The following is a 13,294-nucleotide window of genomic DNA, read 5'->3' on the forward strand; positions in this document are numbered from 1 at the left end:
CCACCCTGAAGGGGGTGTGGCCAGCCTGAAAACATTCCTCAGCCCCTTACCCAGGCTGCCACACCCTCATGGGGTGAGGGTCCCCACTGGTGGCTTGGCCAGCCTGCAAACAGCCATCAGGCCCTCACACAGGCTGCCCCATCCCCCAAGGGAACCCCCTCCCTGATCTGGGATACCCTTCAGGGAAAACCAGCCATCCCCCACCCATGCACCAGGCCTCTATCTATACTAATGAAAGGGTAATATGCTAATTAGACTGGGGGACCTTTCTGGAGACCTTCCGGACATTCTTCTGGACAAAGCCATGGTGGCGGGGCTGAGGTAGAGGTGGTTAGAGACCAAGAGGGGAGGGAAGTTGTGGGTAACCAGGCTGGTGGGGGGCAGGGCCATTGGAGGTAAGCAGACCAGCAGGGGGCCAGTTGGGGGCAAGCAGGCCATCAGTGGGGGTCAGTTGGAGGTGATCAGAACAGCATGGGGGGCGTCAGTTTGGAGTGAGCAGGCCAGCAGGAGGGCACCTGGGGGTGAGCAGGCCAGTTGGGAGAGAAGGTAGGGGTGAGCAGGCCAGCAGGGGTGGCAGTTGGGGGTGAGCAGGACGGCAGGCAGAGTGGTTGGAGCAATCAGGCAGGTAGGCAGGCAGGTGAGCGGTTAGGAGCCAGCAGTCCCGGATTGCGAGAGGGATGTCCGGCTGCCGGTTTAGGCCCAATCCCTGTAAACGGGCAGTAGGACATCCTTCGAAGGGTCCCAGATTGGAGGGGTGCAGGCCGGGCTGAGGAACACCCCCTCCCCCGTGCACGAATTTTGTGCACCGGGCCACTAGTCTTATATAATAAAAGCCTAAGTAGCATCACACAACGTCATCACAAGATGGCCGCCAAAAAAATGGCTGGCATGGGAGGTGAACAGGCCAGCAGGGGAGGGCAGTTGGTGGCGAACAGGCCAGCAAGGGAAGGCAGTTGGGGATGATTGGGCTGGCAGGGAAAGGCATTTGGGACCAACCAAGCCATTGGGGAGGGCAGTTGGGGTTGACCAGGCCAGCAGGGGAGGGCAGTTAGGGGTGACCAGGTTGGCAGGGAGGGCAGTTGGGGGCCATCGGGCCAGCAGGGGAGAACAGTTGGGGGAGATCAGGCCAGCAGGGGAGGGCAGTTGAGGGAGATCAGGCTGGCAGGGGAGGGCAGTTGGGGGTGATCAGGCCAGCAGGGGAGAAGTTAGGCGTCAATCAGGCCAGCAAGGGAGCGGTTAGGGGGCAATCAAGCTGGTAGGCAGAAGCGGTTCGAGACAATCAGCCAGGTAGGCAGGCGTGTGATTAGGAGCCAGCAGTCCCGGATTGTGAGAGGGGTATCCGACGGGCCTAAACTGGCAGTCAGACATCCCCCGAGGCATCCCAGATTGGAGAGGGTGCATACCGGGTTGAGGGAAAACCCACCCTATGCACGAAATTCATGCACTAGGCCTCTAGTATTGAAATAATGATGGAAGGAGAATAACCTGTTTTCTCAGTCTAATGTTATGAGCTATGTTGGGGTCCAGAGGGAGGTGAGTGAAGAGAAATCTGAACATAGAATTTCTCACGAGAAAGGAAACTTCAACCCTGAGAGGAATCCCTCACTTTCAGCCTCCCTCTGCTCTTCCCCTGGAACGTCTCTGTGGTCAAAAGGTGCTCAGTTCTCCCACAAACATATAACATCCTTAATGTATAATTTATACCTTCTCATATGAGGCATATGATTTGGAAACATATTCTTTGCGTATATGATTCTGATTTCATTTATGCAATGGAATCTTTGATGGGGGAAAAGTTTTTAATTATAACCAAGGCTAATTTAACAATTTTTTCTTTAATGAGTCCTGTTTTGGGTGGTTTTACAAAGAACTTCAAGAAAATGTTGAGCGTTCACTCTCCATGTGCATTACCTACAGCAGCCACAGGAAGTGGAGCAGAGGGGAGCACTGCTGGGAAACTACCCATAAATCTAGATGTGACTTTTAACTGCATAAGAGGAGGAAGCTGGATTTGTTCTGAGTCACTGGAGAGAAATATGCTTGATTTTCATGGAATGAAAATACAGAGAATACCTGGACCTCAGGGTTTAAAGCATCCTCCAGTGAAGGCCCAGTAGGAATTGCAGGACATGATAGCAACAGCTTATATCATCATAGGAAATACCCAAATAATTATGAACAGGAGTTTGTTAGAAATAGAAGCTTTAACGATCATACAGAAGTAAGGAACATGTCCTTGCAAACTGGTTAGAAGGGGATTCCTTGTTTCCTACATGCACATTCTCATAGTGTCTCTGTTCTGAAAGGTAACACCTTCTCAAGTGCAGGGTATCTGCACTTGGACACCTTTGGGGTCATTACTCACATGGTGATACCATGAATCACCCAAGCTGCATAATTCAGTGGCTCTCATTTATGAAATCCCTCAACAGTTACAGGGAAGAGTGGACACTCCTCCCTGGAGGAGCCATGGTGATGGTGTTTCCGTATGAGGAGTCTTCATTTCTTTAGAACAAGACCCCTTTCTCAGCCCATCATCATCAGCATCAGCATCATCATCATCAGTTGCTTACTTACAATCATTCTCATATTATGTAAACACGGTGGTTGTCTGAACACATTGACTTTTTATCAAATAATAAAAGCAGGAATCTTCTCTTCAGATGTCATTGGAAATTGAAACCAAAATAGCCACATCTAAAAGTTGATACAAGGCTTCCAAACAATTTATGGTTTGGGAAAAGGGAGAGATCCCACCCAAGACAAGGGACCATAACCCCTGTCCAATTCTGTGGTCATCAGTACCATCACCATCACCATCACCATCACCACCACCATTTATCATCATCATTTTGTTATTTATTATCATTTGTCTGAATTTCTAAAGAGGTTGTTTTTGTACTCACATAATGGCCCTTTTTCCAAATGTTTGCTCAAATTTTATAATTGTTCAGTAAAGTGGGTAGCCATGTTTTATTTTCATTTTTGCTTGATTGCTGAAAACTGATGGCTCATTCCTGCCTCTTCTCACTTGGCCCCACATGAGAATATAAAAAGAAAAGTTGGGTCTCCTCTCCAGATGTTAATAAGAGGTTGAACATACATAAGCTCCTGGAAGCAGAATTATGCTGCTCCCCCACCTCTACAAAATAAATTCCCTGAGCCAGTCTCCTTTCCTGGCTCCACCAAAGCAGGTCTGACTTCCTGATGCGCCTTTCTTGTGTATCACAGAGATTTCAACTATGTGCATAATACACATTCTATACCTCTTGGTGTGTGTGTTTATCATCACACTGGTCGTCTGTACTAAACTGCTGTGGGTCTCCTTACCTCTGCTTGCTGTCACCTACTCTTGGTGCTATGAGCATGATGAAAAAGCAATGAATGTGCCACCTGGGGTCTTTCTTCTCTAGTTTTGCATTCATAGGCTTCTGCTGCCCATTGTCCAGAACACATGAATTCCATTGCTGACTGGCTGGGACCCTGAGCTGTGGAGCTGAGCTGTACTATTGAGTCAGTAGAGACTCTGGTTAGATTTAGCTGATGTAGGGCAGATTTGATAATGAATTGTCATACAGGCACAAAAATGTCTGAAAGAGACTCTCTGTGATTTGTGCAAGTGAGAAAGTTGTCTCTGTTTACAGCAGACTTTTTGAGCTCAGAGACTTCAGAGATGAGCACAGAATCAGGAATCCAGAGAGTTTCCCTGAGGGAAATGTGACATGAAGAGGAAACCACACAGGAAACCAGTCCAAACCTCCCACTGCACCTGCTGCTGGGATGGTTCTTGTGTTCAGGTACCCAAAGCACCTCCTGGTGGTCACAGCCCCTCTTGCAGGGAGGTTTGTGTCTGGGCTCACACTGACTTTCCCCTCACTGTGTCTGCTGAACAGTAATACACAGCCGTGTCCTCGGCTCTCAGGCTGTTCATTTGCAGATACAGCATGTTCTTGGCATTATCTCTGGAGATGGTGAATCGGCCTTTTATAGAGGTGCCATAGTTGGTGAAACTCCCATCAGTTTTAATTTCACCAAGCCACTCTAGTCCCTTCCCTGGAGCCTGACGGACCCACTGAATCCAGTAACTACTGAAGGTGAATCCAGAGGCTGCACAGGAGAGTCTCTGAGACCCCCCCCCCAGGCAGCACCAAGCCTCCCCCAGACTCCACCAGCTGCACCTCACACTGGACACCTGCAAACACAAAGATTTCCTGATCAAGAAACTCTCAAACACCCACTGTCTCTCTCACTCACATCAACTCACATACTCAGTGTCTCCTGTTCTCCATAAATTACCTCTTAAAAGAGTCACAAGGAAAACCCAGCTGAACCCAGACCCTATGGTGAGTGGTCTGTGTTCAGTCCTGATCAGGGAATGGGAACACCTGGGGATCCCGGGTCTGGGCTCCTGTCCCAGAGCTGAAGGGTCAGGGCTGGGCTGTTTTTTCATGAGCAGAAGGGGCCCTATTTGCATGTCCTCCTATATGGGGAGCTCTGGAGATGGATTCTGTCATAAAGGACATGGTCTCAGAGTGTGACTTGTATAAGGGTATTATCTGTGAAAATTACTCCCCACACCTGGGCCTGTGCCCTCCCCACTGGGCCCACCTGCTGCAGGAGACCTGTACAAAGACCCAGAAGAGCAAATTGTTGTACATATAAAAGAGAAGTTTAAACTGAGAGATGAATTTGGCTTTCACCTATAATGACAACCATGAGAAATCAACCCTCACAACCTGTGAAAGAAGTAATAGTGTAGGAGGTTCATGTTCAGGAGATGCTTTGGTCTTGGTCCTGCCGTTAGAAGAAATGCATTGAAAAATTTTCTGTGTAGAATAATGTTACCAGTTTTCTATTCAAAGTAATCAGAGGACAAAGTAAGCCTGGAGCCAGTGGACCAAGTGATCATAGACCAAGCTTCTGTGTGGGTCCATGGGAACCAGAAGCATGAACTATAGAGACACAGATAGAGCTCCTTGGTCCCTTTCCTTCAGGGGAGTTTTGTGCTGAATGTGTAGCAGCTGCACTGTCCTCATTTTTGTTTCATTTTCTAGAATCACTTGTGAGACCTGTTCCTATCATTGGTGATGTAGATGACACACAGTCAGAAGTAGGATTTTGTAGTGAAGACAAGGGAAAGAGTAGGGGGTAATTAAGTTGAGTTTATAAAAATCTTGTTATTGGAAATCTGATGTCTGCATGTGAGCCTTGGGACCTCTGTCACTATGTTCCCACATGATGGGGGTCACCTAGAACCTGCACCTGACTCAATGCCACATTGTGGGGGGGGGGGCTCCCTGGGTTCATCATGGGGAATTAACCAAGATTGAAGATACTCACTTCCAGGGTTCTTGTTTCATTAGGTTGTCATCTCCGTGTTGTTAAGCCCATTCAAGTTTTGTTCCCTCACTTTCCTCTGAAACAGGCCCACATATTTCCTAGAGTCATGAAGACATTTTGTTGAGAGTGTGCAGGGGCACAAGCCATTTGTGTGTAGATTTTGTATCTTATATCTTTCCTGAGTTCACTTTCTAGTTCTATCAGTTTTCTTGTGAAGTGTTCAGGGTTTTCTATATCTAAGATCATGTCAGTTCCATAGAGTTAAAGAGAGATATTTTATGGGCTCCTTTCTGATTTAGAGACTTTTTATTTTTTTTTCTTGCCAAATTATTCTGATAAGGACTTCCAGTTTTGCTCAATAGAAGTAGTCACTGGGTTGCTTTGGTCTTGGTCCTGATGTTAGAAGAATTGCATTGAAAAATTTTCTGTGTAGAATAATGTTACCAGTTTTCTATTCAAATGCAGCATGTATTATGTTCTGGTATACCACTTCTATACCAAATTTATTGAGAATTTTTATCATAAAGGTGTTTTAACATTTTCAATGGCCTTTTAAATATATTTTTATGTGGCAATACTAGAGGTCTGGTGCACAAAATCGTGCACACGTGGGGTTCCTAGGCCTGGCGGGTGATCAGGGCCAATCAGGGCCAGGACGACCAGGGCCCAAAAGGCCCAGGCAGGGTCAGGAGAGGAGGTGATGGTGGCTGGGCCGCATGTGGAAGGAACAGATGCCAGACACTCACACTGCCCTCAGCGCCCTGCCACCCCACAGTTCCCCACCTCCCCACTCTCCTTCCCTCAGTGCTTCCTCACCACTGGGGGCCTGCTGGCTGGGGGAGCGATAGAGGGAGGGGCCAGAGGAGGTTTTGATCCCCAGTTTGGAACATGTAGGAGGCAGCCGATCAATGATTCCCTATCATCATTGATGTTTCTATCTCTATTTCCCTCTCTGAAATCAATCCAATGTATATTTAAAACATGAAAGGTTTTTAGAGGAAGAAAGGTAGGGCAAGAGAACTATTGATTGGGGCAGGGCGGGGGCATTTGAGATCTTGCTCACATTTCAGATAGGGTAACATAAGGTGGTCCTCAGGGGGTAACAGGTGAGAAGTGGGCAGTGGGTGGAGCAGGGCACTGCAGGCTGAAGAACAGGCTGTCATGACTGGGAATGTCTGTGATAGTGACACCAAGCATGTGTTGGGGCCATTGCTGGGATCATTCATCCCCAAGAGGTTTTGATTCTGGACAGGAGGAGAAACACGAAGATCAGCAGGCCTTTCTAGGCCTACAAGGTGATGGTGTGCGGCAGGAGCAGGCTGCCCTGCTTCCCTACAAATGTAAACACACAGTATAACTGCACATAGATGTCAGTCAGCATCCAAATCAATGCCCAGCCAGTTCTGCCACTCTCTGGCTGTGCTACAGCACTATTGACTCAGGGGCAGGGGCGAAGCCACACCTCCAAGCGCATGTAGTATGCAAAGGGCAGGCAGGAAGCCAGAAGCTGGAAGTCCGAGCCCAGGCGACCAGGCAGCACCTTGCTATGTCTGCCATGAAGATGGAGTGGGAGCAGCTGTTGGTGCAACCGGCTTTGGAGTCGGAGGGGCTGTGCTTCCTGCACGTCACCAGTGAGTTCCTGTGAGCCTGTGGCATGCCAGCTGAGCCAGGAGGGGCCTAGGGAGGCCTTTCCCTCCTGGAGCCATTCTTCCCAGGGTGGCAGCATGGGCCATTTTTTCCCCATTTATTTTTTTATTGGAAAGCAAGCTCTGGGCTTGTGGTTCCTGGGATCCCTGGGCCATAGCATGTGCCTCCAGGCCGCACTGCACCCTCTACCCCTCCTCCTGCATTGAGCATCTGGCCCCTGGTGGTCAGTGCACATCATAGTGACTGGTTGATCAGTCATTCTGGTCGTTGCGCCATTATGGTCACTGGGCTTTTATTACATAGGATAGTTTTGTCCTTCATTCTGTGGATGAGGTGTGTCCCATTTACTGATTTACAAACATTGAACGATCCTTGTGTTCAAGGACAATATCCCACTTGATCATGGTAAATGATCCTTTCAATATGTTGTTAAGTTTTATCTTATGTTAGAGGCCCGGTGCCTGAAATTAATACACGGGGAGGTGGGGGTGTCCCTCAGCCTGGCCTGCACCTCTTCAATCCAGGACCCCTCAGAGGATGTCCAACTGCCGGTTTAGGCCCCTTCCCTGGGGCCTAAACTGGCAGTCAGATATCCCTCTCACAATCCGGGACCACTGGCTCCTAACCGCTTGCTTGCCTGCCTGCCTGATCACCCCTAACTGCCTCTGCTTACTGGCCTGATCACACCCTAACTCAGCTGTGGGCAAACTATGGCCCGCAGGCTGGATCCGGCCCGTTTGAGATGAATAAAACTATTGGAAAAAGAGATCGTACCCTTTTATGTAATGATGTTTACTTTGATATATATTAGTTCACACAAACACTCCATCCATGCTTTTGTTCCGGCCCTCCGGTCCAGTTTAAGAACCCATTGTGGCCCTCGAGTCAAAAAGTTTGCCCACCCCTGCCCTAACTGGTCCCCTGCCGGCCTGACCACCCTCTAACTGCTCCCTTGCCAGCCTGGCCACCCCCTAACTGCCCTCCTGCTAGCCTGATTGCCCCTAACCACTCTACCTGCCTGACTGATCTCCCCTAACTGCTTCTGCTTGCTGGCCTGGTTGTCCCCTAACTAACCCCTGCTGGCCTGGCCACCCCCTAACTGCTCCCCTGCCAGCCTAATTGCCCCTAACCGCCTCTGCCTTGGTCCCCACCACTGTGGCTTCATCCGGAAAGTAGTCAGATATCCAGAAGATGTCAGGTCAATCCGGTATAATTAGCATATTACCCTTTTATTAGAATAGATTGTTGAGGATGTTAGTGTTTATGTTCATGAGGAGTCTGACCTGTCATTGTGTGTGTGTGTGTGTGTGTGTACTTATTTTGCTTTGGTATAAATGTAATGGTCGTCCCAATAAACAGGTTTGGAAGATTTCCCTCTCCTTGTTTGAGAAGAACTGATTGAGAAAAAAAAATACTTTCTTCTCTTTGAAATTTTGATAGAATTCACCCTTGAATCCATGTGACATGGACTTTCCTTTGCTGAGAGGCTTTGATTATTACTTCAATTATTTTTAAAAATTTATACCCATCTGAAAAGTCAGGGGCAAATTCCTAATTTAAGCAACAAATAAATGGACTGATAAACACAACTGTTGATCTTTACAGGAGAACACAACACATTGTAATTCCCACATGCACATTCCTGGAGCTGAGCAGTGACAGCTTAACCGGCGTCCTAACTCTGCATCTCACAGGTAGATCTGAGCAACATGAACTGACAGGGGAGCAGCTCGAGGTCCCCACCCAGGGAAAGAACTGTCTGTCAACTGCATTGGGCAGGACCAGTGCCTACCTGATGCTCAGCTTTCAAACACATGTCTGCTCTTCCACCTGAAGAAAGGAGGGGGTTTTTGAAGAATGGGATGACGTTATTCCCCTGATGGTTTCTGTGCATGGAGAGGAACCAATGGGAACAGGAACAAGATTTCACACCACATTTAACAATTCCTCCTGTGAGAGGCAACACTCAGCCAGCAGGTCACCTCACAGAACTAAGGGACAGTGCATTTGGGTCAGTGTGGAAATTGCACTTGTTTACAGACCACATATTTATTTCATGTGCCACCCAAGAGAATGAAATAAAATGATGTTTTCTTGTATAGAATTCATAAAGTGTGTTGTCCTGAGAATGTGCCTCCCTTATCCCATCTCCAGGATCACAAGGAACAGGTCCCAGCTGATGCTCCCTGAAATCCACCATGGATTTGGCTGGAGACACAGCTGTGCACGACTCCCAGACCACGGCTGGGCTCAGTGGTGACACTAAAGCAGGGCCATTGCTGGGAGACTTGGGCATCATCTGAAGGAAAGTTCTGTCTGAAGACATCTCCGAAGGACTTGCTGGCCTTCCTGGAATGCAGAGAAGTTCACGCAAGTTCCAGATTTCATTTTCACAGAGTTTATTTGTGTGCTGACAGTTTCCCCAGGCTCACCAACCCCTCTGCATTTTTCTTCCTCCAAATGAAAAATGCCTCCTGCGGTGCATGTGAGAAAGTCTGTACTAATTTAATAAAACTGTTATAATACAAGCCACCAGTGGTACTCACAGGACCATAGGTCTAGAGAGAATCTGGGAGAAACTGTTATATGGAGAGGAAGCACAGGGTCCTCAGAGGAAACAGCCATAAACACCACCTGCAACTGTTCCTGGGGCCACAACACTGAATCTGTGGGTCCTGAGCGCATCAGGGCTCACACTGACTTCCCCTCACTGTGCTCTGTTGTTCTGTATCAGATCTACAATTTCCTGGTCCACTTCATTCCTGAAAGTAGGATGAAGAACCGGGAAACTAATTATTAATTTTCTGCAATTACAATTTAGAAACATCTTATCTACAGAAAGAATTAATTTGCCTACCAATACTGCACTTATGTTACTTACTATGTTGAATTGAAACCAATTATTAAGATTATCTTCTCACCAGAAAGTTTAAGGGAAGAAATGTGACATTCATTTTTATCTTCCAATGATATATTTTTAAAAATCTAAATATGCATTGGTATTTTTAGAAAATGATCATATAATTTTTACATGTAATCAAACGGGTTTATTTTGTTTAATATTTTCATTGAGAAAAATCACAGAATTTCACAACCACTCACTTTTACAATTAAATTCTTGCTGCTAATAAATAACCTTGTTTCCCCTTCTGGCTATTTTTTCTTTTTGGGAACATGAAATTGATCCAATGTGAAAATGAAAGAAATTTTAAAAGGGAAGCTAAGAATTACATATAATCCACAAACTGGAGGAATATGGATTGAATTCATTTATCTTTAAAAGGAAAAGAAAGAGCCCTGGACAGTTTTGCGTCCTGGGTTCAATTCTGGTCAAGGGTACAAGCCTGGATTTAGGCCTTGATCCCAAGTTGGGGGCGTGCAGGAGGCAGCTGATCAATGATTCTCTTTCATCATTGGTGTTTCTATCTCTCTCTCCTCCCTTGCTCTCCAAAATCAATACAAATATTTAAAAAAAGAAAAGAAAGACTCGATGTAATATTAAACAACTACAAGGAAGTTGAATTGATTTTAAATGGAAAATAACCACCTTACATTTGGGGGTAATACTTGTTTCTCTACAGACGCATCTGCCAGCTTCTTAATGATCTGGGTCGGGAGGGCGTTCCTCTCGCCACTGAGCCCCTTGGTCCCCACAATGTCTAGCCTCCCAGGAAGTCTCCCCCTGACTGGCTTCTGGGCCACGTGGCTGCCCTGGTCCTGTTTCTCTGGGGGAAGCATGACGGTTTGGATGTGTGTGAGGCTGTGGAATCAGATGGACTCCAATCGGATCTCTGGGACCCTTGATTTGGGTGGTTTGGGATAAATTTTATAAATTTCATTGAGCACCAAGTATTCTCATGGATTTTGAGAATTAGACAACAGGCAGAACCCAGCTTACAGGCAGCACTGCACATACTGTGTCTTCATTTTCACTGTTGGTGCCTGTCTTTCTGGAGGGCCAGAGCCAGTGCACGTGAGAGCTTCATGCTCAGGTCACCTGGGGGGAGTGTGTTCTGTGCCTGGTGCCTCCTGTGGGTTTCCTGTGGCCCTGGTTCCCTGTCCCTAGTACCTGATGGCAGCCCCTGGGTGCTGGCCCATGGCCCCTTCTAGACCACATGCCAGCTCCTGGTGGGTTTCTGCTCTGTACTAACACCAATGTTTCCTCCCCCTGGAATCAGAATTTGCTTCATCCTTGACATTGGTTGCCTCTTTGTCACGTTTTTGTCCTGACTCCATGTGTGGTTCTGCCGGGCGCAGGTCCCTGGACCTGCTGCCTTTCCTGGGCTCTGATGGGCTGAGTCCCTCAAATGAAGAGCCCTCCTCCTCTGTAGGCTCCGTTTCTGGACTTGTCTTTGCCATTGGAGACACTGTGAGCATCTCAAGGAAACTCGGGCTACCCCAGGGGCTGGTCCCGACCACCCACGGCTTCTGACAGACTTCCTGGCCTCCTTCTCCAGACTTGCCTTGCAGGTCAGCCTATTCATAGGGGCACCCATGAGACTCACACTCCCCACTGACTATTCCCTCCAGCTCCGGTGAGCTGAATCCCGCCCATCCCTGCTCCTGCTGCCGAACTCCCCTGCCCTCTGACAGTTGCCCTTTCATGGACTCTGAATGCCAGCAGGTATGGATGCAGCCTGAATGGAGGCTCAGTAAGTTATGACCCATCCAGGCAGCTCTGGCTAAAGTCACGTGCTGCGGCCAGAGATGGAGGAGTAAGGAGTGCAGGACATGCTGCCCAGATTCCCTCTGAAGGGAAGGGTTTCTCTCCCAGCCACTAGGAGTGCTGCTGGCAGACCCCTCGCTGCCCATCCCATCCCAGGATCAAGTTGTGCCCTTAGCTGGGGTAGCTGCAGTCAGTGGCTGCTGCCCGGTCCTCCCCTCAGCGACAATGGTGCCAGCTCAGAAGAGCCATCTAAGCATCAGAGCATCCCGTGGGGATGGACAAGGCTTTGGGATGGAGGTAAAGCTCAGCGTCTCCCTCTGCTCAATCCTGCATCCTTCTGGAGGAAATGGTCCCAGGAGCACTCCCTCGTAATCTCCCACTTCTTCCCACTCAGAGTCCAATTCCCGGAGCCCAGCCTTGACATGGACAGAAAGGGGCTGATTTGAGAATGAAGAGCATAATTTAAGATTGCATCAGGCTATTAGATAGCAGATGGAATCTTACACGAGCTTATATGGAGTTAGGGTTTTACAATATAGTCAAAAGATGTCATTAGGGGGGCCCTGACACGAGATGGTTCTCATAGCGGGTGGCCTGTGCTCACAGAGAGAGACCCGTGTTCTCAGAGAGAGGCCCGTGCTCACAGGGAGAGGCCGGTGATCTAGGGAGAGGCCCGTGTTCACAGGGAGAGGCCCATGCTCACAAAGAGAGGCCCTTATTTTCAGGGAGAGGTCCACATTCTCTCCAAACATCACGTGGCTCTGCCCCCTGATCAGGTGCCCACTTACAGCCTAACATGTGGCCACACACCCTTGTTCTGCTGCCCACTCAGGTGTGACCACCTGGCCCCAAGCCCTTGAAACCCTGCATGGTTTCTGTTTCCCAGGTGCCATCTCCCTGATTGACAGTCTGCCCCTGCTCTCACACCGGCCAACAGTCCCTGTGCCAAATTCCACCCCCCAAATACGTCCTGCTTGCTCTCTTTTTCCTGTGGGACTCTGACAGCTAGGATTGGAAAGGAGACAGGAGAGCACTGGCTTGTCCAGGGTCCATGAAAGAGGTCCAGAGGTGCCTATAAAGTCCCGGGAAAGCTGGGGGAAGGAAGGGTGGTGAGGCCGGGGTGTTGACTAGGAAGCGGGAAGCCATCAGGGCAAGTGGGGCAGTATGAGCAGCAGCTGTGGCCCATTGTACAGGTGAGGCTACGGTAGCACAGAGAGGGAGAGTGACTTCCTTATGGGCACACAGCAGTAAAAGGGCTGAGCTAGAATTGGAACCCTTGGTTGCTCACAGCTTGTAAATCCTTTACCTGTGACCCTCATCCTGTGTCCATTTGCTCTGATGGGCTCTACCCTTCTCCCCAACCCTCTCCTCCGCCCTCCTTACACCTCTGCCTCTGGAGCAGTGGTTCTCAACCTGTGGGTCGAGACCCCTTTGGCGGTTGAACGACCCTTTCACAGGGGTCGCCTAAGACCACCCTGCATATCAGATATTTACGTTATGATTCATAACAGTAGCAACATTACCATTATGAAGTAGCAATGAAAATAATGTTATGATTGGTCAAAACATGAGGAACTGTATTTAAAAGGCCAGAAGGTTGAGAACCACTGCTGTGGAGGCTTGCTCTCTTTGTCCTGGACT

This window comes from Myotis daubentonii, chromosome 20, assembly GCF_963259705.1.
Source record: "Myotis daubentonii chromosome 20, mMyoDau2.1, whole genome shotgun sequence".
In the NCBI taxonomy this organism is placed as follows: Eukaryota; Metazoa; Chordata; class Mammalia; order Chiroptera; family Vespertilionidae; genus Myotis; species Myotis daubentonii.